The 27,478-nt window shown below is 39.9% G+C and overlaps 1 protein-coding gene and 1 pseudogene across 1 annotated transcript in view; one reads left to right on the top strand and one right to left on the bottom strand.

The window, feature by feature from the left end:
* Nucleotides 1-27,478, top strand: part of VTA1 (vesicle trafficking 1) — a 113,301-nt gene that overhangs the window by 40,488 nt on the left and 45,335 nt on the right.
* Nucleotides 3,094-20,713, bottom strand: LOC136358442 (neuromedin-B receptor-like; annotated as a pseudogene).

Below are 27,478 nucleotides of genomic sequence, written 5' to 3'. Positions count from 1 at the left end.
TGAGGAAACAGTAATTACCTCTATTCTATCATTTTTCAAAGACTAAGGAGGGATAGTAGTTTTCTCAATTGTGGTAAAAATATTTTGAAAGAAACCATCTCAAGACTCAGGAGAGGAATACAGAAAAGAACTGATGTTTCTGAAATAAGAATTTTTTTTAACAGAAAAAAATAAACGGCATTTAAATAACTATTTTGGCATATATCTCAATGTCATATATGAAAAGCTGACATTATCTTATTTTCAGATTTCCTTGTTTCTTTGACTACAGTTAGAAGAAATTACTTCATAAAATGCATTCTACAATAATTTTAATTGTTAGCAAGCAGACTTTGTCTGAAAATAGCTTTATACATACAGCTTATATACAATATGTACAGAAGCACAGAAACAGACACTTCCAAAATGTGCACATTGGGTTAGCAACATGTCTAGCAAAGCTCCAGACAGACTAATTCCCCCACACCATGCTACAAGAATTTGAAAGGAGCTATATACAATTTAGTTTACTTACTTGAAACAGACTTTGAATATTAGGTCTGGGAAATAATGAAGCAAAACTGTGCTGATTTCCTGACAAGAAGGAGTTATAATCTACCCCAGAACACCTTCCCCTCACACAAAAGGAACATACTGTAGCTTTCCATTCTGCCAGCAAAGCTGGGCTCATGCTGTCCATACCCACAAACAGCAATTTAAGACATTGAGTGGAGAGCATGAATCAAACAGAAGCATCAAATCTACTACAAATTAGATTATTATTTTTCCAGTAGGGCACCTGTATCATCTGGGAATGTCCACATCAGAAAAAAATCATTTAAGAAATAAAAGTGCAATGGATTTAAGAAGTTCTGTGAAAGGCTGTGCAGAATAGAAAGATCTTCAAACAAAATAAGGAGCAGGGAACCAAAAAACCCCAGCAGAAATAAACAGAAACTTGATCACAGTCAATGATAAGCATCAGAATTGACAAGGAAGACCTTAAGCTTTAGTGCTTTGCAGGTTTAAAATATTTATGAGTGAAAAGGACTTGAGAGACTGATTGAAAAGCAGAATCCAAAACTTTGTCTGGCATCCAGGAGGAATTAGAGATATAAAATTAAAAAGTAGATTGGAGAACATGTGGGCTCATACAAAACTAAGGCAATTAAGAAAGAAAGAGGCAAATGAAAAAAAGGGAGGATGAGGGCAGTGTTAGGCAGTTTTGGATGTGTCCTGGTTCCAGTCAGAAAAGGGTTCACTTCTGCAGTAGCCAGGAGGGACATGACCACGACCCTGAGGTTTCTCTATACCACCTCATGCCAAAGCAGAGGGTAGGAGAAGGAGGTTCCTTTCCAGTCAGGCTGATGGGTGAAGTGGGTGGTCCAGAGAGGTGCTAAGGTCCCCGTGGTGGGTGCTTGCATGTCAATCCTTCACTTCTTGTATATTTTAATAACACTCTCTTATTATATTGTTGTTGCTACTGTTTGTTGCTTATTTCATTGCTGTTTGTAGTAAATAGTTATCATCTTAATTCTTGATATGTACTTCTGCGACTCCATTTCTCCTCTCCATCCCACTGGCAGGGGAGGGAGAGGACAGAAGTGTGGGAGCAAACAGTGGCACATGGTTTGGGTGTTTCAGTGGGAACACTAGATTGGGGAATTCCATTCCTAACTATTAAAAAAATGACAGTTTTCTGAAACCATTCTACACAGATTTACAAGTTCATGTTAATCAGCTCCATTTATATAGAAGACTTCTAAGTAGCCACTGAAGCCAGAGGGCAACTGCAATCAGCCGGTAGGGTAGAACGTATGGAGTCAGTCTAAACCAAGCCCGTCTGTAATTCTCTCATTGAATGCTGCACACAACTTTAACTACAGACACCCTTTATAGCTCTCACCAGCTGACCCATGCTGGTTTACATTAAGAACTTCAATCTGTTACTTTCCCTGTTCAGTGGTTACAACTGGGTTTGTTTGGTTTTTTTTTCATATAATTAGCTAGAACACTTACAGTTTACATCAATATAACTTCTCACTGCTTTAAAAATTGGGTAAGGATATAACTAGTCTTGAAGAAAGAGGAATTGAGAAAGAAATTTTGAACTTCAGGTGGTTCACAGAGTTACAAACAGAACTAAATAAGCCCAAGTGTATTATTAAGGACAAAACAATGAACTGATACACTGCATTAGCACTTCAGCTTTTGAAATTAAAAGACTAGCAACTAATTCCAAAATCCAATCTAAATTTTTAGTGTGCTCTCTAGTATTCACCTTAGAGAAATCACTGCAGAAGTACAGGATATGGTGTTATGACAGAGACAGACCTGTGCTGGAGCAGGGGTAATTGTAAAGAAAAACATTCTTAAAATTACATTCGGCTCATGAACTGGCCATTCACAACTACTTCCACAAGGTGACTTTGTCTGCTGTTACCTGCCTTTCTAAGAAATATCCTGTGAGCACCTTCTTTCTGGAGCTCAGACATGATAGTCTCACCTGGTTTAGGATGATTATTGTCCGATTCTACGCCACTGTATAAAGGAGGATGCAGCTCTGACATCCCCTTCAAACTTTCATATGAACAGTCTTGTATAAGTAACAGCAATAAGCTTCAGACATTGTGTCTATTTGACTACTTGTGCTGATATGTGAGCTGGTTAAGAAAAAATAAATTAAAAATAAAAGTTTAATTGAATCCAAAATGCCTAACAGTCTTAATAAGCAAAGCTAGCACACACCACAGAGCGAAGATCATGCAAAATCTATTAAGGTAAAATGTAATCAATATTCAGTTAAAAATACATGTTTCAGATCAGAAAAAACTATACTTTTTAAGCAATGTTCTATCAGAGACACGTTTTCCTTTATGTAAACTATATCGCATCTCTTTTAAAGTACAATATGATGCCAGTCAGTTTTGTTTTCACAATAAAACATTACTCTTCACTTCTAAAAGGTCAGATGGTGTGAAATAACCTCAGTTTGGCCAGAATTAACAAATCTTCTCTTCTGAGGACTGTCTAAGAATGACATCCAAAAGTGAGTTACAAGCTGCAAAGGAAAAGTTCAGATTTATTTCACAGTCAGAAATCCCACTCATTAGATCATAATGACATTTCTTGTTTCAAGTTGTGCCCATTCAGTTGTGTCATGGTAGTTACTGTGTTCCTGGTATTGCTTTTCAGGGAAGTCATTTGAATGGCAGAAGAGTTGCACAAGTAGCTGGCAGATCTCTCTTTCTGAGCTTTCTTCCTGCAGCAAAGCTGGTGTGTTGAAATGTCTTCTAAAGCTCTCACTGAGAAAATACAGTGCAAATGGTTGACACAAGAGTTGCGAAGCTTAGCACTCGGGCCACTAGGTAACAACCATATGTCCCATCGATGGATCAATCTTATTGTAATGAAAAGATCTGTACATGTATAAGCACGTGGTTAGGAAACCAGCAGATAGCAAAGAAGCCAACAAAAACTAAAACAATTTTTGCCAGACGCTTCCGAGTTTCCATCTAAAAAGATGAAGAGAACCCAAATGAACACAATGAATAGAACTACTCTACATAACAGACTTAAAGTCGTGTTTTGCTCTATATTAGCTTCAACAATTGTCATGAGTAAGGCCAGCAAAAAAGCTTCCTTCAGGGTCTGAATTACTTTTGCTATCTCATTTACTTTCCCTTTTCCTCTTTCAGTTTACTTGCAGTGAACTTTCTTATCTGTTTGCGGTTACAGAAGGGTTGCTTGTTCTATAGGATACACACAGCAAGAGTGATTCCTGACCCAAGGAAACACTGGATTTTAGCCTGTAAGCATGCACCAAAGGATGTCATGAAATGTAACCTTTTCTATTGAGATCTCAGTGCTTGGCTCAAAACTTAAGTTTTAGTTAGAAGGCTGTTTGGAAACTGTTGTCTTCAAAATCTAGAGATAGACATTACTAGAGTGTTAGCTACAGAGTAGTACTTATATCCCTTGTTTTTCACTGAGGGTCTCAGCTTGCAGCCTCTCTCCTGGGGAAACTACCAAAATTGCATACACCATCTGAAGCATCTTAATTCTGGGGTAAAGGGAAAGGTTACATTAATTGCAATAACATCACAAAATAGACCTTATTGCAGTGCTAAGGTATAACAGATTACATTGTGGATACTGAGAGTGGCCTGAAAAGATGGCAGGATACGAGCCCCACCAGTGGTTCCAAACTCAGAGGGGAGATAAACTGGCCAGGTAGAAGGGCACCAACGAGGGGCAGAAAGTTCCCCATAGTCCTCCTAAAAGATTTATTATGTATATCAGGCATGAAGGTTTTGCAGAGGGAAGGAAAGTTTTCTACTCTGCTCAATTTTCCGGATGGAAAAAAAATCAAGTGAATTTATTCGAACAGGTTTTTCAAAATCTGTGAAAATCAATCTTTAAATAGCTTTCTTGATCTATCTAAACAAAAAAAACAGTGGGGAAATCAAAAAAAAATGGGAAAACTCTTAACATTCAAATTTGGTAGCACTTGCACTCAGACAGATTGCAAGAGCAGACTAAAAGGTGCAGAGGTATAGTGTGAATATTATACTTGGCCTAAAGTAACATGAGCTGATAGCAATAGTCCTGAATTTATTTCCTCTTGCTGGGAGATATGTAAGTACACCAGAATTTTCTATTCTTCTGAGCCTCATAGATTAAGAAAAGAGAAAAAAACCTAAGTATAACGAAAAAATGTGTTCTTACTTTGAAAATACATATGAGTTCAGAAATGTGGTATAAATTAAATATTGTTTCCATCCAGAGGGTTCAGCCAAAAGGCTCTCTATATTCACAGGAAAATAAAAAAATTCATGAAGTGCTAATATGTATGCACTTTGACAAGAAACAGACTAGAGTAGAAATGAAATGTTACTCAAAAGGACATTAAGGAATGTAGTCTTTCTAAAAGATGTGTGCATGCAAAGAGATTTCTGTGAGTATGAAAGTTATCTAAATTACTGGCAGAGAAAACCATTCAAAATTGTATAAATGGGCATAAGTACTTTTCTCTATCAATACTAATGCTTTTGCAAAGTAGTTGAGGCCACTTTCACACCGCAAAAGCTGTGGTTTGTACATCTGTGTGCTCCTGCTAATATTACTATCTTACTGCTTCCTGTGCCTTATGGGAAAGATTTGCTTTGGCCAGCATTTAAAATGCTTTGTCTCAAAGATATACAGAATCTATTCCAAGAGTTTTATAGCATCTCTAACAGAAAGGATATTAGAAAGGTGCGAGTTCAGTATTGTATCCCAGAAGGTAAAGAAATAATCAGTTAATCCTCTATGTTCACGTTTGCAGCACTTCTTCATCTGAAAACAATCTTAGATCCCCTTAGATTTCCCTGCCTATGTCAGTTTTCTCATTTCCAAGCACAAATAAAAGGGGATAATTGTCAAAACATTCATATAAGATTTCTTTCCTAAAATTACTGCCTATAGACACAGGTGAAGCCACCATCATTAACTACAAAAACATCATTCCTCAGTAAAAATACAAGTAATGGTTACAAGTAACAGCACATACAAACATATATACCAATCTCATTTACTGTTAGGAATGTGCATTCATGGCAGTGGAATTTAAAATTTTCCTTGTTCACAATCACTTACATACTGGGCTTAATATTAAGTAATTGTGAAAACAAGGAAAATTTTGAGATAATTCTTGGCTTACTTCATGTGAAAACTGAACTGATCCTCTGCCAAATCCAACAAGTTTGATGTTATAATTCCTTGACTTTCATTTATAGGTGTATACAGCACACAAATCTTTTACCAGGATGTAAAAAGCAAATTGCTTACCTGTCTTTTGGAATGCTCACTGTGTTCCCCAGGGATGTTGTGAGCACTTTTTATTAAACTCTTTGCAATATGATAGTAGTAGATACTGATAATTACAAGAGGACAAGGAAATACACAAGGAAAAGCAGCACAGAATGGATCTTTGGGTGCATGTCGTCTGTCATGGGGTATGGTATGCAAGCTGTGAAAGTGGCATTATCTGTGTCATTGATGTGAGCCAGTTCGGAGAACACTGCTTCAGGAACTGCCAGGAGCATGGAGATTACCCAGATAGGCAGTGGCTTTCAGACAAGTCCATAGCACTGCACTGGAGGTCTGGATGTCCATGGGATTTACAATTGCTTTGTACCTGAAATTGATAAAATGCACATGCAAATTAAAAGGTATTCAAGTTCAACATAGCAATGCACAATCTTACTTTGTATCTTTGATTAAACGAATGTCATGTTTTTTCTTATTTGAAATGTCAAGGGGCTTGTGATCTTTCTTTAATTTGCATTCTCTAAACCTCTACCCTTTTTGTATCACACTCATCAGAGAAGGCAGAAGAAGCCCTGGATACAACCTATGACTGACTGTAGGTGCCCATTCTGTGCCAGTGTGGTGCAAGTGAAGAACCAGTCATGGCTTCTACTCTTTGCTTCTCCAAATACTGCCAGCAAATCTCCAAATATGCATCCTAGCTCCATACTCCATGGGTACCAGCACATGAACACTTAGCATTTCCTTCCTTCTTTTCTCAGCTCCTGAAGCCAGGGCTCTCTCTTGCTGTCACCACAGCTTTCCCACTCTAGGACACTCCCAGCCCCCCTCAGAGGAATATATGCATCTTCATCTTCATTAAGTCAGGCATATATGACTCCCCACAGCCTGTGCAGAAAGTATTAAACTCCTACATAAAGCAGACATTTCCACCTCAATAGCTGGAAGCTGCTGCATTTAGGGAAACTGTCTCATAATGTATGATTGCATACAAACCTTTGTGGAACTGATAATTTCAAAGCCCCTGCAATGGAAAGAGGAAGAATTGCAGAGAATGGCAATATCACTCTAGACCAAAGTAAAATAAATTATTGAAGTAGACTTTGGTCCAGAATTCTTTTACTTAAAAAAAATCATTGCAGGAGGTGATACTAACTTTCCACAAGAAAATGTCATGTAATAATGACAAATATATTTTGAGAAAAATATTTCAAGGATACCTTGAAGTTCCATTTAAATTTTTAATTTATTTTGGTTTTTTTTTAATTGAAGTAAATTATGCTTTAATGATTTTTTTTAAAAACTAAACCAAAACATTCATTTTGTCTAAGCTCAATATGAAAGCTCATGGGATTTCTTTAAACTTCATTATATTTTTTATTTCTGCTTTCAATTTGATTTGGGATGAATGAGATTTTTTTCCTGAAAGAGCAGAAGTTTTGAGAAGCAGAAAAAAATTATTCTTCTTTAATATTCAAAAGAAACTTTAACAGAATAAGGGGAGTCAAGAGAGATTCATATCCAGGTACACAACTTTGTTCATCCTAGGGTGTTTGTAGTCAGTGGAGAAATACTTTCAAAGAGTGATTCAAATATTAGGTATACTAAATCACCCTTTAGGGTGCTTGGTTTTTTTCTGTTAGCTACACAGTGAGCTTAGATTAGGGAGAACAGTAAGTTAGATGCCTCTACTTTGTGGTAAAATTCCATATCCATGTATGTTGATAGATATACATGCATATAGATGTATAAATATGTATGGGTATGAGCAAGTGTCTAAATATTTACCAAGTTTATACCCAAATATGACATGGTTGCTGAAGGGAATGCTGATAAATGCAGCTGTGATCCCAAATATTCCTTAGGGCTAATCTGCAGGTCCTGAGAGGTAGTTCCTAGCACCTCAACACCTTAAGCAGATGTTTGCAACTGGCTATACCATGAAAACATCTGGAGCAGAGCATTGTCATGGTACCCAAGGAAATCTCTCCTTCGGAGAATATGTGAGTTAAAATGTGCCTTGGGGTCCACTTTCTCAGGTTTCCTGACAAATTATTTGATCATTAAATAATTACAAATAATGGATATCAACGTTCATATCCTCTCTAAATTCAGAGTGAGATTTTTTACTGTATTTTCACCTGTCATGGAGTAGAAAACAAAACTCACCAAACTGTCTCTGTTAATTTATATTTACCATTTCTGCTAACACACAGTGAGAAATTCCCTGGACACCAAGGTGTAAAAAAAGCCTTTATACTGCCATAGGAAGGACAGAAGATTCTGCACAAAGCATGAATACTCCTCAGCACAGACTGTGACCTTATTATTCAATAATTGCTTCCTATTGCTGTCTGCCTTTATTTCATTACATAAAGACAGACCCTCTATTTTTGAGGAGATGTCAAGTCCTTACATCTGCTCATTTTTTAAAAAGTTTACCTTCTCAGGGAAGAGCTGGTTTCGAGATTTTGGGGTAGAGGGAGGACTTTGTATAAAAATAATGCTTTTTAGTGCAGATTTTTTTTTCTCTCTCTTTCCATCTTATTGCTTCAAAATATTTTGACTACAGTCCTATGACCCAATTAAATGATCATGTCACGAATAATTATTTTAGCAGCAAATTGGCCTAGTTAATCACTAAATAGAAGACTTTTTCAGAAGTCTTTACATTATCAGAAGATGCAACATACTTTTGTAGTTTGGCATATATCGGTGTTTCAGCAAATAGCATGCTTTTCCCTGAGCCACAACCTTCTCCAAGTGGAAAGGCATTGGAGCAGAGACCCCTTTTTCACAAAACAGCTGAGTTTAGTGCAAAAAACCACCTTTTTTTATTCTACTTGCTACTTTACTGACTACAAGGTGGCACTCTTCCTAGGACTCAGCCCTTCACAGTACCCAGTGTCAACGGGTAGAGAAATGCACTGTGTTCTACAAAACCTGTCATCTTGTTTATATCTTTATAAAGCTATAGTGTGGAAAGAAAAAGGTTATGGATAAAATAAAATGTAAATGGAGTATAATGAGAAGTGTTCCCAAAGTTCCCTTCCCTTGTATAAACCAGTGTAAGGCTAAAACATACCACCAACCATTCAAATTACAAAGACCATATTTTCCATCAATAAAACCAATGTCAGTAAATTAGACTAATGGTGCAAATTAGTCAAATTAGTAAGTAAATTAGTATTTTCTTTTACTTCACTGATGAATAAAGAGCAAATTATAGGTTGTCATGAAGTTCAGGAAATAATTATAAATCTGCGTTTGGTTTTAATTAAAAGCCTTCATTTAAATTCCATCTTCCTATATCCTCTATTATTATCACTGTTGACAAAAGGACCCCAACTCAGGAAACCCTTCCTGTCTTTGGAGCTGTGGTTTCTGCCAACAGATACTAGCACAGATTTACCCACTCTCCTTCAGCAGATTGTTTTTTTTGTATAGTGGGTTTTTTCCCATTTAAAAGCAATCTCCTCCCTTCTACACAATCCCAAAATAAATTCATGAAAAGAATATCCTCTCTCTCCAGAGGTACAACATTTTGCTGCCTTCTAAACTTCAATCTATTTTATCTACTTCTTCTAACTTTTTGTTTTCCAAGACTTTCTAAAGGTATTTCTCAGCTCCATTAGAATAGAAAGCTCTACTCCTATTTCTGCTGCATCTACAATGTTGTTTCCCTCCCACCTGATTTCAAAAGAAGGTGCTTCTTTACTAGACCTATGCTGTCCTCCCTTTGCTTTCCTACCTCTTTGTCTATTGTAACTTGTTGTGATGACCTTAAAAACAAAAACTAAAAAGAAAACCCCAAAACAACTAGCCAATACTTAGGGAGCCACTGGAAAATAGCCTAGCATTCTAACTAGATTAGCCTCAATATTACCTTGCCCTTTTTAAAAAGCCCTTCAGATCAAGGACTTTCTTCTTGCTGCTGTCTATATAGTACCTACCACAACTAGGACCCTAATTTATTACCTAATTTCGTACATGACATTACAACAAAAATAAATATAATAGTGAAGCGTGAGAAGCCAAGCAGAGACACAATTGAGGCAGGGGAGTTCCACATTATTTGCTTTAATTTTCATTTGAATCCTGGAGCTGGAGGGGTTGGTATTATTTGCCTCGTTATAAATAAGCTTTTTAAAGTGATGTTGCTGTACCATTATACCGCATTTCCTGCAGACTAGACTAATTTATCACAACCATTCATTTGTTAGTCTTTTATTGTGTCCCTGCATGGTGCTTTCAAACACAAAAATTTTAACAACATAAAAGCTTGTAAATATGTGAATAGGAAACCTGGATATATAATCAGTATTTGTTAAAAATACTCATATCATGTCCAGTTAGAGTCCACTTGACTACAGGAAAATGAAATTTTGGATGGGACCAAAGCCCTTTTCCTTGTAAGGGCAGCTCAATTGGCCCAACTCCAGATGAATCATTAAGAGGAGAACAATTTATCTAGCTGAAAACATTGTGGGATCATTTTATCATTTGATTTGAGATTTGCATTGTTTCATTTTATTCTTACAATTTCTTGCAATGTAAGGTCTTTTTTTTTTTCCAGGTAATATCAATATTTTTATTCTGTGCTTATCTCTTGAGAGCAGAGAATTTCATTCACTCAGGAATGAGCATCTCTGAGGTCAATAGTGAATATAATGAACAGTATTTGAAATGCAGACTAGAAGACCATGTGTGAACACACTTAAAGTCATGTCAATTACATGTGTTCTGTGTTTCTCAGGGGAAAAAATCTTAAGATTTTCCTAAGTGGAAAAAGTTTTCCACTCTGTGAAAATACACTCTGCTGAGCCAAAAACTATCAATAATGCTTCAAAGCTTGTTGATGATTTCTCCACCCTGAAAAGAATCAAACCAGAAGTTTCCCAGGATGGTGGAGGGTTTTTTTTTTTTTTTCTGCATGAAACATATTACCTGTCGTGTCCACCCAGTGTTTCAGAGGAGAAATTTTCGCTTTCCTTTTCATTTTTTCTTGTCTTTCTACCTCTGCTACTTGCTATTTGCCTCACATTAGCTAACTGTGCTTCTTAAAACCTTGTGCAAATCTTGCAATGCCACCTCATTGCCTGCAATCTGGACTTTTAGTTCTACTTCTCCAAAGCCATTTATTTATATCTGTACTACTTAAAAGTATCATAAGTAATTTGTTCAGTTGTGCTCCTGAAAGCAACATTAGTAATTTGTTTCACCAGCTATTATTCAGAAAAGTTCGTATATGTCAATATTTCCAGTAAATTTATAGCTAAGTTTGATAATTTCAAATCACTAAAATGTTTTTACATATCTTAAGACAGACTAACAGATCCTCAGTAGAGTTGCAGTTTTTAGGGCAAGAGGCCAAGTGGCATTGGCTGGACATCAATGACTAATTAATCTCTTCAATAGCCCAGTATGACCACATCCAAAACCAAACAAATTAGGCAGTTTACACTTCTGTTGGTAATGGCCCCTGGGCTTGTGTTTAATTGTGAATCATGCCTAGAAATTGTTTAGAGAATAATGATTGACCCAGGTCAGAACCACATGATGGACCTCTACAAAACCAGTTCAACAAGTGTCTGACTGCCAGCCCTCAGTCCCATGCTCTGGTACTGTTGAATATGGGTTTGTGCATAGATAGACAGATAGATAAATAGAAAGATATACACAGACATAGATATGTGCATGGAAAAAAACCCCACACACTTTCAAGTGGCTGAAAACATCATCCAGACGCCTCACACAATGGCTGCCCCATCCTAACCCACTGTTCCCATTCTTTCTTAACTTCTAAAATAAGTAAACAGTTTTATTTCCCCTGCTGTGTGTGCCAGGAGCTCCCCAGATTGCACCTACTCTGTTTGCACCTAAGCTTCATTTACAACCCTGAAACTAAGCAAGTTGAGGAGCCGAATCTCAATGGCTGGGGAACACCGAAGTAATCATCCATCACAAAACTGCCACAGGAAAGGCAGCTCTGGCATGTGCCTCTCCAGGAACAAAATGGGGCAATTCCTGCAGCCAGGGTGTCTGGGAGCCATTGCCCAGGCCTGCTAGACAGCAGCTCAAAAATTAACATTTCACCTATGAGGAGAGTACTTTATTCTTAGTCTGCTGCATCACACAAACAACTGGATATACTGTTTCCTAGGGGAAGTATAAGGAAGCTTAGTATGTATATTCTCTTGGCTTCTAAGGCCTTTCTGGACTATTTGTCTCATTCCAACATTAATTTGGAATTCTGGATTTTGGATTGTGCTCAGGAGGGGTGGATAGGATGAGGGGGAAATCAGTACCTAGGTTAGATATTAGGCCTTGCAATATGCAGCCTGGACAATCCTAGGTTCTGCTTGGCTTTGTTCCCTAGTTATTCTCTGTTCTCCTTTTAAAAAACACTTAGAAAACCACAACTAACCTTGTTTAGGGTTTATAGTCTCAATCCTGAAGGGTCAAAGGACTTTAAGAAAAGAGAAATCCATTTCTCCAAATGGGTTTGATCCAAATCCCATTAATATCCCAACCTTTAGACAGAGTTGCATGCTTGTCTGCATATTTACTATGTGCTCACTGCATGTCTCAGCAAAAATATCTATACATACTTGAATGAAAAAGTATCCATCACTGCTGGATCAGAAGGTCAATAAAAATATCAATTACAGAAACTAGAGTGTCTGAAAAAAGAAATCTCAAGTGTAAAATATGCTTAGTGCCAGTTTACCTTTATAAAACTTTTGCTGCTACAAAACAATTCCTCCCATTTTGCTGATGAATTCAGTTATAATCCAGGCCATGGCAGATAACATAATGTTGTGGTGAACATTACATGGTCAGATGATTTTTAGAAATGTTACAAGCCAGGAATAATTAAATAACCAAACCTCTATTATCTCTGGAACAGACTTAGATTTTTCCCAGTTGAGAATGTAGACCCTAAATCTCTAATTCCTAAATTCAAAAATCAGCAAATTCATTTATTTGCTCCAGTATTATCATCTAAAAGTTCAACTCTCTCACTTTTAAACACATTTCCAGTTCAATTTTATTTGCAAGTGCTGATCTTGGTCTGCCCTGAAATCAATGTAGATGGAAAATAAACAAGTACACACCAAAATAAATAAATAAATAAATAAATAATAATAATAAAATTTTAGGGGGAAAAGTTATTATAGCAATCATTAAAATACATTTAAGCAAACAAACTTGGAGCCAAAACACAAGCATGAAACTATTTTTAAAAAATATTGTGAAAAGCAATTGGAAAAAATGAAACAAGATTTGGGATAATCATATGAAGGAAAAAAACAAATTATATGAGACAAAGATAACATATCAGAAAAATCTATTTCTCTCATTTTTGTACACACACCAAAATTTTATTTTGCTATATGCTCATATAAAGCTATAAATACACAAATCTATGTGCAGGAGACGCAATTATGAAAAGCTTATGTGGACTGTTTGTCTCATGTTTTTTTCCTCTGAAAAGTTATATCAACTTAATTCCAAAATATGCTTCTCTTCAATGGACCCAAAGTAGGTTTCCTCTTATTTCTACAAATTTAATGAGCTTGTAAGAACTTACTTGCTATTTATAATTACCCTCTCAAACTATGCTGAATCTCACCACAGATTTAGAAGCTGCTAGTACAACATATTTAGACCTAGGGATTGTGACTGCATATACCTTGTTTCATTAATAAATATAGAAACCCATAAAATAATTTAGCACCAGAAATATACAGTTTGGTTCTGGAGCAGAACTCATATCATAAATACACAAGTTCTGTAATTAAACAATTTAAAATGAAGATTCAATCAAGTTATCCCTTTTCAGGAAGATATTGAAGAGTTCCATCACATTGCACACATTCACAGAGATTTATTATTTATTCTCTAACAAATTTATCATGTGAAGTCTTTTCCCTAGACAAAGCATTGGTAGAGCACACTTGATCTTTGACATCATTTCTGAGGATCTGCTAAATGCAGATTCGAGAACCCCAACATTCCAGTTCATATTAACCCATTGCAGTGTAATAGATAAGAGATATCACATTATGCTGAGGGGCAAACAAATAAAATAAATGAATGGTGATACACATGCTTATTAAGAATTGTGCTGGATCTGCAGTTCAGGAGCTATTTTGCCTGTCACAGACACAGGCTTTTACTGAATAGCTCAAAGAGGCAGGAAACAGGAGGGATGGTTTTGAAGCTGTTTCTCAGTGTTTAGGTTGCAGCCTTCAAGAGGCAATCAGACACCAGCATTTGCAATAGTTAAAACAAAGTGGCTTCTGCCAGCACAACACAGGCACTGCATTGATCACTGACTGGGATAAACACCACAGCCATTTCTCACTTCACCATCCTCAATCTAAGCTGTTTCTGTATGGGTTGGAGAGTGCACACAGGACATGCACAAAGGCAGGAGTTTAACAGATGCATGCATCCGTATGAAGTTTGAGAAACAGTTGCCTAACTTGGCAGGGAAGTGTTATTTACTGAGAAATCATTTTCAGCAGTGCAAAGACAGTCACAAGAGGAACTTCTCAAACAGCTGATTTGAATTGCCTGGCTTGGACAATATTACTCTAGAATAGTTAACTCTTACTTTACTTCAGACATAAAATTCCTTCTGCATTGTTGGGGAGGGGGTGGTCCTTCTAGCTCTGTTTTGGAATATTTTACATCATATTCCTTTTATCTGCATAAGATGGATATAAATCAATTGGAAAATTATTGGGTGGGGACTGGAGAGTAGAGACTTCATTGTTTAATTTGACAAAGGTTTTCTGGCAAGCTTTATTTTGTGAGTCAAGTTTGCATATATGAATTAAAAGACAAGTTGAAAAAATGTTTGAAAAGACAGTTTGCCAAACCTCTCTTAAATTCCTTTGGCATTGCCTGTTATTGCATAATTATAACCATACTGCTACAGCCTACAGTGAGAGAAACATCTGGACCATCATTTATTTTAATGTACTTCTGTAATTCGTTAATTCAGTACATTTACTCCAAGTGTTAATATTTCTAAAATATATACTTTTAGAATCTCATAGTTCTATTTGATCCATACATTTTTGTTTTTCCATCTACTTTATACAGCTAAGGCATTGTTTCTCACTTATACAGATAATCTTCCATTTTACCTTTGATTATTTTTTCTTTGGTTAATTATAAGTAACTTTCAAGATGTCATTTAATACTACTTTCTTCATAAGGACTCCTTAGTAGCTGACAATCAGCTATAAGAGCTCAAAAGGAAATCATGTCCACTGTCCTGCTCTACTATATGTAATAAGAAATGAGGATTTATATTTTTTCAATCAGTGTATTTCAGCCTGAATCAGCATTGGTTGGCCATAATAAAAGAAGAAACTAAAAATAAATTCTGAGAAAAGTAAAAAGTTTTCATTAAGGTGATATTACTAATGGAAAACCCAAAGAAGTTCCAAGGGCAGCTTTTCACACTTCAGAATATTTCCAAAGTTCCCTCAAAAGAGGAGATAATAGACCAGCAAACTGAGCCAAAACAGATGTTTCTATCAGATGCCATCAGAAGTCAGCACAGTGTAAACTTGCAAATAACGTTTTTGATCTTTTTTAAATACAGATGTCAGTCTCCTAAATCTAAAACAAATAAGGAAAAAAAAAAAAGGAATAAATAGTTTAGCTATGAAAATCTGTAGAATACAATTTCAGCATCTCATGCACTATATTTAGCTCTTTAAGTATGAATTTAAATTTTCAAACTGTTACCTGTTAATCAGTACTTATCGCATCAAAGGTGTCTTTATGTCACATTACTTAGAAAGAAAGTAAATACAATGCTTTTCCAATTTTCCAATTCCAGTAGTGTGAGTTCAGCTTTGCTGTCTCCATTACAGTGCAGCAGAACTGTATTAGAGCTAACACATTTAAATCTTTCATTAGAAACAAAATTTAGTGTAGGAAAAGAAACAGAATTAAATTTAATGCTATTTTTACAAATCACTTAAAAAATGAGGCATAAATGACAGCTAAAGAGGAAAGAAAAGACTATGTGGGACAAATCTAAAGCTGTTTGAAGGGGCTGCAGTTTATTCCTCCAAAGGCTATTCACTCCAGATGTCTTGGCATTTTGTGGGTACCACACAATAATGCAGTAATGCCAGAGGTGAACTTTGTAGCACCCAGTCTTAATTCACTACCCCCTGAGCTGTCCACACCAAGGTTAAAATACCATCCAGACCTCTAACTCTGAAAACAATCCTGGAAACACCTTTCCATACCTCCCTGCTTATGTTCTTACCCTACCTAGACTCCTTTCCCATGCACAAAACAGCAAGAGCCCTCACCCTGAGAAAAAGATGATGAGCCCTATGGGCCCAGTTTGCCTTCTGAGCTAAATGCATGGACCATCATGGACACAGATTGGAAAAACACTTCGTGCAGCACTGCTCAAGTTCATTGGATGGTTGACGTTAAGTTCATCCCTGGCTTCTGCCTTTTTTGCAGTGAGGAGATCCTGGCACATGTTTTCTTCATGTGTGCCATGCTGCAGTCCATATGGCAAACATTTTTCACTTCCTTATTTTATCCTCCTTACCAAAGGCCACAAAAAGTCCTGAGATTTTCTCATAGGCATCTATTAGCCCTTGCCAAAACTGCAGTCCATGGGCCCTGGAGAAAGCAGCTCATTGAGACCCCATTTTTCAATTCTTGTCCCTTCACATCTTCAGGAAGCACATCCCTGGCCATCACACACCAGCTCTGGGCACTTTCAGGGTGTGCTGAGTGCTGTTGGGAGTGTTGTGTCCTACGCTCCACTTAGTTCCCCCCCCCCCCCCCTTTTTTTTTTTTTTTTTTCACTTTTGTCTTTCAGCCCTCTTCCTTTTCCTCATTTGTCATCTACTCCATTAAGTTTTCTCTTTCCATTCATCACCCCCTCTTTTTTTCTTTGGTTTTATAAACGAAGGAAATATTAAGGTTTGCAGATGTGGCCTGGTTTCTCCACAATAGAGAAAACTCAGGGGCCATGAGGGGCAGGGTTGCTGTCCCTACATATCTCCTGTGTGGCAATGAGAAGGGACAGCTGGCTCAGCAGCACAGCTCCTGTGCTGTCTTCTCTGTCCTGTGGGAGAGGGAGATAGCATCCTGCTCTGACACTGAAACCCTGCACCACCAGTGCCACCATGGCATCATCTCTCCTGCCATCATCCCCACCTTCACCCCTGACCTCCCAGCCCACGTGTGGGGCTGCAGCAGGGCACCACTCCTCACTGCTGGCAGCCAGACCTCCAGGAGCTCAGGGGCGGGAAGAACCAGCTGCTATTCCTGTGATGGGGTGGGCAACTCAGGCAGATAGGCTGCTAAATTCCATCTGAATGGAAGGGAAGTCTGGAAAGTACTGTTAAAAATTACTTATTACATTTGTACACAAACACAAAAATCCCCATATCAAAACACAAATAATCTCAATGCAAGTAGTGAAGCTTCCTAATAAAAGGTGAACATTTGTCACACTGAACGAATTACTGATGCTGAGAAGGACTTCTGTGACAAAAAAAAAATCTGTATGAAATAAAGCAACTTATATATACATATACAATTACATATATATATATATATATGTATATATATATACATATATATATACATATACAAAAAATATATACAATTATATACTATTACTTTTACTAAAGTAGCAGTAGTTTTAGTAGCTTCCTTCACTTTGTTGGCAACAATCATTCAAAGTTTGTAGCTTCTGTAGCTACTTCTATTAAATGTATCACACACAAGGAAATTGTCGTGCAGAATTTCCACATAAACAGTAAATGTTAATTAGACCAATTAATTGTCTTGGTGGAAACCAAGACAACCTCCATTATCCTAACTTACACAGCTATGTTTCAAAGAACTCTAAGTATTCCTAAATCTGTTCTTTAGTGTAATCAATACCTGGCATTCTACACTGTCTCATGGCTACAAGGAGCAAAAACCAGGAAGTGCTTTAATTATCTTACATTAAAATGCACCTTGAACATTATCTTTGAAAGAAGGAGCACTAAGAAGACCTTGTGTACCAGACCAAATAGGCACTGGATGATGATGGAGCCCTCTTGGTGACATCACTGCCTATAAACTGCTAACATCCTACCCTACATCCATTTCTCTGGAGAAAACACTGTCCCTAGCCCAGCCTCGCCTCCTCAGCACCTCTTGGGTGCAGGATGCTGCCAACATTTCTGATCTGCCAGCATAACCACCCACAACTGATCTAGTTATGACACACATTAGGATCTGGCTACAGATTAGTGTCCCAGAAACCCCTCCACACCACTGCCTCCCCGCTAGTTCAACACAAGTGTTGTACAAAGACTGTAGATTTGACTCCAACCCAGGCAGCACTGAAAGTTCAGCCAGCTTCACTCAGCAGTCTCCTGGGCCCTAGGAGACTGGTCTCTGACAACAGTGAGAGATCTTCTGACTGGAAAATAATTTTTTTGTTTCTCAGTAACCTAAAATAAAACTACAAAGGTTAAAGAAATATTGTAAATTCCTAGTAGAAGCATTCTGACATTGGCATATACTGTGGAGTCCAAAAGGCTGGAGAAATGTATTTATTATGAGCTTATTTGGTCTCAGCACACAAACTGCAATTGTTTTTTAGTACGTGCAATTCTAGACGCATTAAGCATAAACAGAGTCAGTATTATAAATTCTTGACTCTTTACTGATATAAAAAGAAGAATATAAAATTATCCAAAAAATCAAAACATGAATCCTCCAAAGCTATATTAAAAGCAAATTAATGAATCCTTAAACATTAAATTACAAGCATTCCCTCACATTACATTTCTCTAGAGAGATTATCTCCACTAATGTCTTCCCTTTTCAAATAAGATGTACACCACAAGACATTAAGGAGTGGAAATAGAGCAGAAAGAGAACTGCAGAGTTTCCTAGGATCTGTGAGAACAGATTACAAAATACTGTTTAACTGAGGTAATCAGAGAGTTACAGGTGTTCACTTTAAGGTATATTTTGCAAACTCTTCTTCAAAACCATAATCCATTTTCACAAGTTACAGTCTTTATAGACAAGTATGTTGGGATCTGATTCAAACAGAAATGAAATTAATGTTCACTGAAGACTACCCTCAAGTGAAATCAATTGACTTGACTGAATTAGCTAAAAAAAAAAAAAAAAAAAAGGAAGAAGAAAAATAATAGCTATAGTCTATTAAAGAAAATAAAGGATTAAAAATTCTAAAGAAACATTCAGTGTGAAGATACATTTATAAACTCAACTCTTCACATCATGCACTAACATAATGCAGTGGCTCAGTTCAAAACCCAGCAAAAGAAAATGGGAAAATTTCTACAGAGAAGGAATTAAACCTATTCATTTTTTGCCAGAAACTTTGCCTAGATAAAAAAAAATAAAGACGACTTCATATAATTTGAGTTTGCAATTACACTGCAAGATTTTGTCTTTCAGAGCCTGAAGCACACTCCTACAGCCATTCAGTTGCTATACATTCCTTAAGTACCCTTTCACAGTAATTGGGAGGAAACGCTGGGGATCCAGCTATTTGTTTCTTCCTAATTTGACAAGCACTGGAGATAAAAGTGTTACCTTCTAATTTGTTTGGGGATAATTTCTTTTTTCTTCTTCTTCTTTCCTAAAAGTTCTGAAGATAATAAGAATGGTTTGAACAAAAGTTTAAGACTGACAATTAAAAGAGAGCAATTTGGTGTACCTGAATTCCCAGATGCTAAACCAGTTCTGGCAGTCACTTCTTGTAACCTGCTCTTCTACTAAGGCGCAGATACACATACACACCCACATGTGTACACCTTCTCAGAATAAAGAGATACATTGATTAAAAATATATTAAATTGCTCACTGCCTGTTGACACACCACTGTGACTTGGCAAGGGTCATATCTGGCATCTAAAACCTTACTCTAATGAATAAAATTTCAATCTATGGACTGTTCAGGACCATCCCAGAAGTGCAGAAGACAGGGCTAAACTCACTTCTTGCAGGTGACACCCTGGCCAGGCACAACCATTTCCAGATACCCTTTAACTTCAATTAGTACCACTTGCCATTGGTCACTGGGGGAAAAAGAAGCATGGGCATCTCACAGGTTGGAATGAGTGGATTGCAAACTAGGGATACCTTATCTAGAGAGGTGCTTTACCTTTCATGCAGCCTTAGCTCACGTTGCAGAGAGCTGAGGTGGCAGCCCAGCTTTCCTACCTGTCAGCACTGAGGGCGGTGAGAGTGAAGACAGAGACACCAACAGAGGTCAGCTGGATGACAGGGATGAGCTTGCAGCCAACTTCCCCAAAGAGCCACTCTTCAGAGAAATACCGGGAGGCATCCACTGGCACACAGGTCACTAGCAGGAGCAGATCACCAGCTGCGAGGCTGGAGATGAAGATGTTGGGCACGCTTCTCATGGCACTGTTGGAAATGAAGATCTTCATGAGGGTGATGTTGCCCAGCAAGCCGACAGTGATGATGAGGAGGTAAAGTGAAGGGATCACACAGCGGATGACGAACACGGCCGTGCCTCTCCCCGGGGACAGCTGGGCTGTGTCGGGCACCAGGGGGACACTCCCATTGTCCCCAAGGGGCACTGCTGTGAGCTCGGGCGGGGGCTCCATCCTCCAGCTTCGCGTGGACTGAAGGTCTCCAGTGCAAAGTGCAGCGGGAGCCACAGGAAAGCTTCACCTCTCTGCAAGTCAATCAACTTTCCCCCCTTCTTTACTGCCTTTCTTCCTATCCCTTCTTTGCCGAATTTTCTCCCTTAAGAAATGCAGAGGAATGTCCGCCGGCGCAGCGGCCGGGGAGGGAAATAAAAACTCTCGTGCGCTGCCCCTTGGCTCTTCGGACAAGCCTCTCCCGGGTGACAGGAGGTTCTGAGCCTGGGGGCAGAGAACGCCGTCGGGACAGCCGCCACCTGCCCTCGTCCCCGGGAGCGCCCGCGGAGCCCCAGCGCTGTCGGCGGGGCCGAGGCGCACGGCGAGCCCGCTCCTCACTCCGCAGCACCGCCTTATACCTGGCACCGGGAGGGGCCGCCCCGCCCCTCCGCCTGCTCTCGCCCCAGCCCCGCGCCGCCGAGCTGGTTCTTGCGGCGAGGGGATGGAGAGGCGGATCCCGGAGCCGCCGCCGTCCCACGGGGTCCCAGCCCCTGAGCGATGGGAACGACGTGGTGAGAGGGAGGGGAGAGGGAAGCCTCTCTCCCCACCGCTGCCCACCGCAAAGCAGCCCCCGCCAGGCTGTGCCCGGCGAACCGGAGAGGTGTCCCGACACGTCGGACCTAACGTGGGATCGCCTCCGGAAACTCGTCTTTTAGCATCTTACTCAGGTGAAACCACAGTGCTTTGAAAGGCAGGGTGGCAGGGAGCGAGGGGCGTGAAAATGAAGAGATTTTATTCCTGGCATCCAGCTGTGGGTTTTGCATAGATCCTACTGAAAGGAGCTGTGTTTAAAGGTTTGATTTGTGAAGCTTCATTTCACAGTGGTCTGGACTGTGGAAAGGGAGACAAGGTGATGTGTTTTATCCATTATTTACTCTGCAAATGGTATAACAGTGGAGAATGAATTTTGTTTGCCTCTTTGAAGAGTGGAATTTGTCCCTAATGTTTCTTGCTTTTCAGTGAGGTAATGTCTTTTGCCCCCGAGTGTCTGCACATGCATAGGCTTTCCAAACAGCTCCGTCTGTTTCCAGCAGAAGCTGTGAATGTAAATATGCTGGAAGACAGGCAGACCCAGTGGACTGAAGTTTCCAAGATAAAATGTTAAGGTAGGAGAATAAAAGCCAGTAACATGCTCTGCAGACTAATTCTTTTATTTCTTTTTCTCAAAAGAGAGGATTCATGAGCTTGTAGAGAGCTAGTCTGTTCATATTACTGCAGCAGTTCTTTCGAAGCTCTGTGAGTTTACAGCATGTCTTTGGAGAGTCTGACCACTGAAATTATCAGAACCAAAGCATGTCGTGTGTGCATGGCCTGTTCATGGCATTCTGTCTACTGTAGGAATTAAATCAGCAAATTCTTCTTAAATAAACTTTTACTAAGATTATTTTTAAAAAATGTTTCATAAAAGTTACACCTCTCTATATGTATTCATTGGTCATTGTGACTCTTCTCACATCCCTGAATATATAAATATGTTAAAATTTTGTAAATTACCGATTCATAAAATGCTGAGTAATTTGTTTGAACCCAGCCACTGCTAGGCCTCAGAAAGGATCAGGCGAGACACTTCACCTTTACCACTAAGCAGCTCATCAGAATCATCACAGAGCTCCTCTGGAGGTGATTCTTGTTACTGATCAAGTTTCCTCTACACAATTTTAAATTCAACTAGGTTCCCCCTGAGGCAGGCTTACTGATGGCTTACATATTTATATAAGTTGCTGTGACCCTCTACTTTGTTGAGCATATATGAAATTTTCTAAGATCAACAATTGTCATGTTTCTGTTAACACTCCAAATCACTCTTTATGATTCCCACTGGCTGGATCAAATATAAGTTTTTATCACTAGGAATTTAACACTGGGAGTATGGTCCTTTTGCTAATTTGTTTGAAAATGGGTCTATATATTAACAGACAATATGGTTCCCATTGGGAGAAGAGTTTAAATTTAACACGTCTTTACTATTGATTTTCTTAGGACAAGAGGATGTTGAGTCTTTCTGCATGAATATCAACAAAAGAACACTTCAAAGACTTCTATTGATATAAACTTACTGCAGTTTGCATGGAGTGAGGTGAGACCCCTTGCTTTTTTTTGCACAACACCACCACTCCTACTGCTGCCTTCCAGGAGAATTTCTTCTATCCTAGTGAATTTTATCTGTCCTTTAGTTCACAGGATGCAATTCCTAATGTTGAAGGATTAGAAACATTTTCAGTCAAAATTTATATTCCTGATTTTTATTAGTACTTGATTTTATCTACTCCATATTTTTTAGAACTCTAACAGCAAGGAAATAGGCTTTGAAGAAAGTGAGTGTCTCCAGCTCAGGGAAAAAAGAAAGTTAGATTATGCTTCTAATGTTGTTCAAAAGATACCTGTGTAAAGTCAATGGAATACACTCAACCACTATGAATATAATTTCCTGCAGACCATAAAAAGGCTTGTGTGGGGAAGATCCACAGATCCTGACATAATCCAGTCAGAATTCAGATCTCCACATACAAATTGTTCATCATTTTCTTTTCAAACAAGAATCTACCCATGTCTTTAGATGTTATTTCAGATTACAGCCTAGAGACAATTCCATCATGCAGCTCTGACACAGTACTTGGCACAAGAGTGAGGGAGAGCGTGCCACAGGTGGGAAAGAAACTGCACAGGCACAATCAACCACCACAGATGGAGTGCATCCAGGAGTGCAACACCACGGGGCAGAAACCACAACAGCTTGGAAACATGAGAGCCAGATCCACTTCCTCAGTAACTCCCAAATGTAGGGATTCATAATCAGTTCACGTAGGAATGAGGAACTCCACACATCCCACAAACACCCTCTACTGAGAAGTGGGTCTGACAGGAAAAAGCACTCTTTTCACAAGTTTATGCAGCTCAAGGCATTTGATTATTGCAGGGCAAATTCCAGATTTGCACATCATAACATGTAGTCCCATGACATAACCCAAGCATATCTGCCACCAAAACTACCTGCAGTAAGTAGTTTTTAATTATGTGTCCTTGCGCATTAAATGAAAACCCAGTTCAAATGATGCCCTGGAAGTGATCATGTTTGAAATTCTGATCATCAGTCAAATTTTAAAAAGAGACAAAGCAACAACCAAGGAACGAATACTACCTGATTTTAAACAGTGAGCATTAGGAAGCAAACCTTCAATCAATTTTGTAATATCACACATTACACCAGTAGATACAGCTGGAAAAAGTGGGCATGCATTGTAGCAGAGTGACTTCTTCCAGGCAGTCAAATGTACAATAGCCTAAAGTAACTCCTGGGTTTTTTTATTTGTTACTTCAATAGAGGCTTTCTTATTTTGATGGATTGAACTCTGCAAACAAAAATGGAAAATTCAGGTGCTTCCCGCACTAGACAAAGCTGGAAAGCTGGCAGAAGTGGCTTTCTCCAATATTCATTCAAGTTCTCTTTTGGGAAACAAAATCTTATCTTATTAATACCAATTAATTTTTTTGTAAAATTTTCATAGTGCTGGTTTTATTTATGGCATGAGGATAACAGGTGCCATTATATTTAACCACATTAATGAAGCAATGAATCGGGTGCTTAACATTAAACACACAAGTCATCCCTCTAAGCACAACTGTAGTTTTATGCATGCATTTAGATTCCATTTGTTTTACTGTATTCATTCAGTAGGACTTTAACTCATTAAAAGGTTAAACAGCACACCACCGAGCTGCAAACTGCCAAAATCCAAGCTTAAGACTCACTTACAAACAAATGTGATATCAACATCTTACATCCCATTTGTCCATGATAGACAACTAACAGACAGCTGCTCTTAAAGATTCAAAACAAGTAATGATTTTCTGTCAAGGAAGTCCCAAGGAATGGCTTGAGTTCCCTCAGACTGCAGTCAAAAGTACTGCACAATACCAGCTTACTCTACTTCTATCTCAAGTTATCCTCCTAATATGGTGTTACAAAGCACATTATTGAACACACATGACAAAAGAAAAACATTGCCATTAGTTCCTCCTAGTGTGAAGATAATGGGATTCCTGTGCTTGAGCTCACATGACACTAAAGCCATTTCAAAGAAAGTGACAGTTTTATTGTGGCCCATTCATCACACTCAGTGGGGTTTTACTGCAGACACCCATGGGGTTTGTATTGGTTTATCTGACAACCTCTCCAGAATTTTTTTTTTATTATTTCAATGCAGCTATCTTCCTTATGTGTTCCTAGAAAAAAATCAGAGCATTGCCAGCTAAGTTCTCTGTTAGCACCTTTATCACAAGACAGAGATGCAAGTTTCTATATTGTTACTGAGATTGACTGTTGACTGTCTTATATTAGACAATCCAGTGAGGTAAGTAATCTCACCTAAAAATAAAAATATCTAAAGTAGCACTTGTATAGTGCAGATTTTTACCTAAAATGTGTTCTGAAATATTGATTCTTTCTATAGTGGAATCAAATGCTGACCAAACTTCATGGGTTCATGTTCATCAATTAACGTGCAAATAATCACTACAATACCAAGCATAATAAAAAGCTTGGAAAAAGCTATCTCCATGTAGAAACTAGGAGTTGTTAAGTTTTTCTTTTGTGTTTTTAAACATTTCTATTTAAAGAGATCCTAATAAATACAAATACAACTTTTTTGAGGTACATTCAACAGCAGATTTTCAATAGGCAATTCACATTTTAAAAAATTAAATTACTGAAATATTACTGATATTAAACATGCTGAACTAATTTAGTCATTTTGTAGGAACACTAGAATTGAATTTGGATGATAATTAAGCTCCATATGTATTGAAAAACAATTCACTGTAGCTAAAATCCTTGCTTTTTGGTGAAGGTTAGTCACCACACTGAGAACCACAGTACTTTATTGCAGATCACACATCAGTGTGAGACATCATTGCTTTTAGTTCGTTTGACAGACACAAACCTCAGCATTCTCTCTATGCAGCAGAACAGCAGATTGCATTAAAAATGTTTGGAAACCCAGTCTAAGTGCTACCGATCTAGTGCCTTTTACAGTAGCCTAGGAGACAGACATTTAATTAACTGCCTGAACTGGGAGCTGCAGTAAATAACTTGCACTTATTGGAGCACTTTTCACCTTCTTTGTAATTTACCTACTTCAGTAGATGCAGTGCGGGTTCCCTTTACAAAGGATGTCTTACAACAGTTTTTTCAACCATGTCATTAATATAGTCATTGAGACACTTTTCAGAGACACAACAGCTAAATCCATACATAAAATAAACACCGATTCCCATCACTTCCCTTCTTCGGCCTATGTTTCCGTGCCTATGAGCACACATGACAATGTTCCCACAGAGGGAACAATGCTTTTTGATACATCAGCTTGACGTCATGCTGCAGCCAGTTACAAGGCAGGCTCTCTTTTGGTTTAGAGGCAAAAGAGTAACTGCCCCTCTCTGGATTTGGGAACCTGATTTCACCTTCCTGGGCTCGCCAAATAAACTACTGCACACCAGTGAGTGAATGACAAATTAGCATTTTCCCTTTACTGGTTTCTCATCTCCATCCTTCCACTCTCCGTCTTCTATAAAACTCCTACTGGGTTCAGACTACTGAGTTGAAGTGCTTCCTTGCGGCAATTTACCAGCAGGGGTATCTGCTGTATGCACGGACTCGCACGCACAGCTCTTCTGGAGCTGCTTCAACGCCACATACTGAGTACGCTGGCAAGTTATTAGAACCAATTACTGCCATTGAGTTATTTGCAGCAATTTTGAAGTAGGTAATACTATATTTTTTAATTCAATTTTTGTTTCCTTTGAATTCAGGATCATGGATCTACAGCTTCCAAGTCCTGCTGCATCCTTTTTTACTGGACTCGGTTAAAAACTTGATAAACTCTAGATGCTCCGGCTAGCCGGGTCCCGGCTCTTCCCTCCGGGAGCAGCCCCGAGAGCGCTGCGCCGGGGCCTCAGCCGGGACGGGGATGGGGACCGGGGCGGGGAGCGGCTCCGGGGCCAGGCGGGGGTGATGGTCCGTACAGCGGGTACCCCGGGGCGGCGGGGAAAGGCCGGCGTGGGCCAGCGGGGCAGGGACAGGGGATAGGGACAGGGGCAGGGGCAGGGGCAGAGGCAGGGACAGGGGACAGGGGGCAGGGACAGGGGCAGGGGGCAGGAGCAGGGGCAGGGGGCAGGGGCAGGGGCAGGGGGCAGGGGGCAGGGGCAGGGGGCAGGGGCAGGGGCAGGGGCAGGGGGCAGGGGGCAGGGACAGGGGCAGGGGGCAGGAGCAGAGGCAGGGACAGGGGCAGGGGCAGGGGGCAGGGACAGGGGCAGGGGGCAGGGGCAGGGGGCAGGGGGCAGGGACAGGGGCAGGGGGCAGGGACAGGGGCAGGGGGCAGGGGCAGGGGGCAGGGGGCAGGGACAGGGGCAGGGGGCAGGGGGCAGGGGCAGGGGGCAGGGGCAGGGGGCAGGGGGCAGGGACAGGGGCAGGGGGCAGGGGCAGGGGGCAGGGGGCAGGGACAGGGGCAGGGGGCAGGGACAGGGGCAGGGGCAGGAGCAGAGGCAGGGGCAGGGGCAGGGGCAGGGGCAGGGGGCAGGAGCAGAAGCAGGGACAGGGGGCAGGGGCAGAGGCAGGGACAGGGGCAGGGGCAGGGGGCAGGAGCAGAAGCAGGGACAGGGGGCAGGAGCAGAGGCAGGGACAGGGGCAGGGGCAGAGGCAGAGGCAGGGACAGCGGCAGCGGCAGGCGGGCAGCCGTCGGCGGTGGCGGCAGGCGCTGCTGACGGTGCTGCCCGGGGATTATCGGCGGCCGCCGGCCGGCCCCGCTTTTGCTGCGCCCGCTGCCGGGCCGAGCGCGGGGCCCGCCCGGGGGCAAAGGGCGGAGCGAGCCGGGGCCGGGGTCGGGTCCAGGGCGGGCTCCGGCTCCGGCCGCCGCCGCCCACACAGGGCACGTTCCCAGCCATGTCCCCCAACTACATCCGGAGCTTCTCGGAGGGATGTGTGA

The sequence above is a fragment of the Sylvia atricapilla genome, chromosome 3 (assembly GCF_009819655.1).
Source record: "Sylvia atricapilla isolate bSylAtr1 chromosome 3, bSylAtr1.pri, whole genome shotgun sequence".
Taxonomy (NCBI): Eukaryota; Metazoa; Chordata; class Aves; order Passeriformes; family Sylviidae; genus Sylvia; species Sylvia atricapilla.
This window is presented reverse-complemented; position numbering and strand designations above follow the sequence as displayed.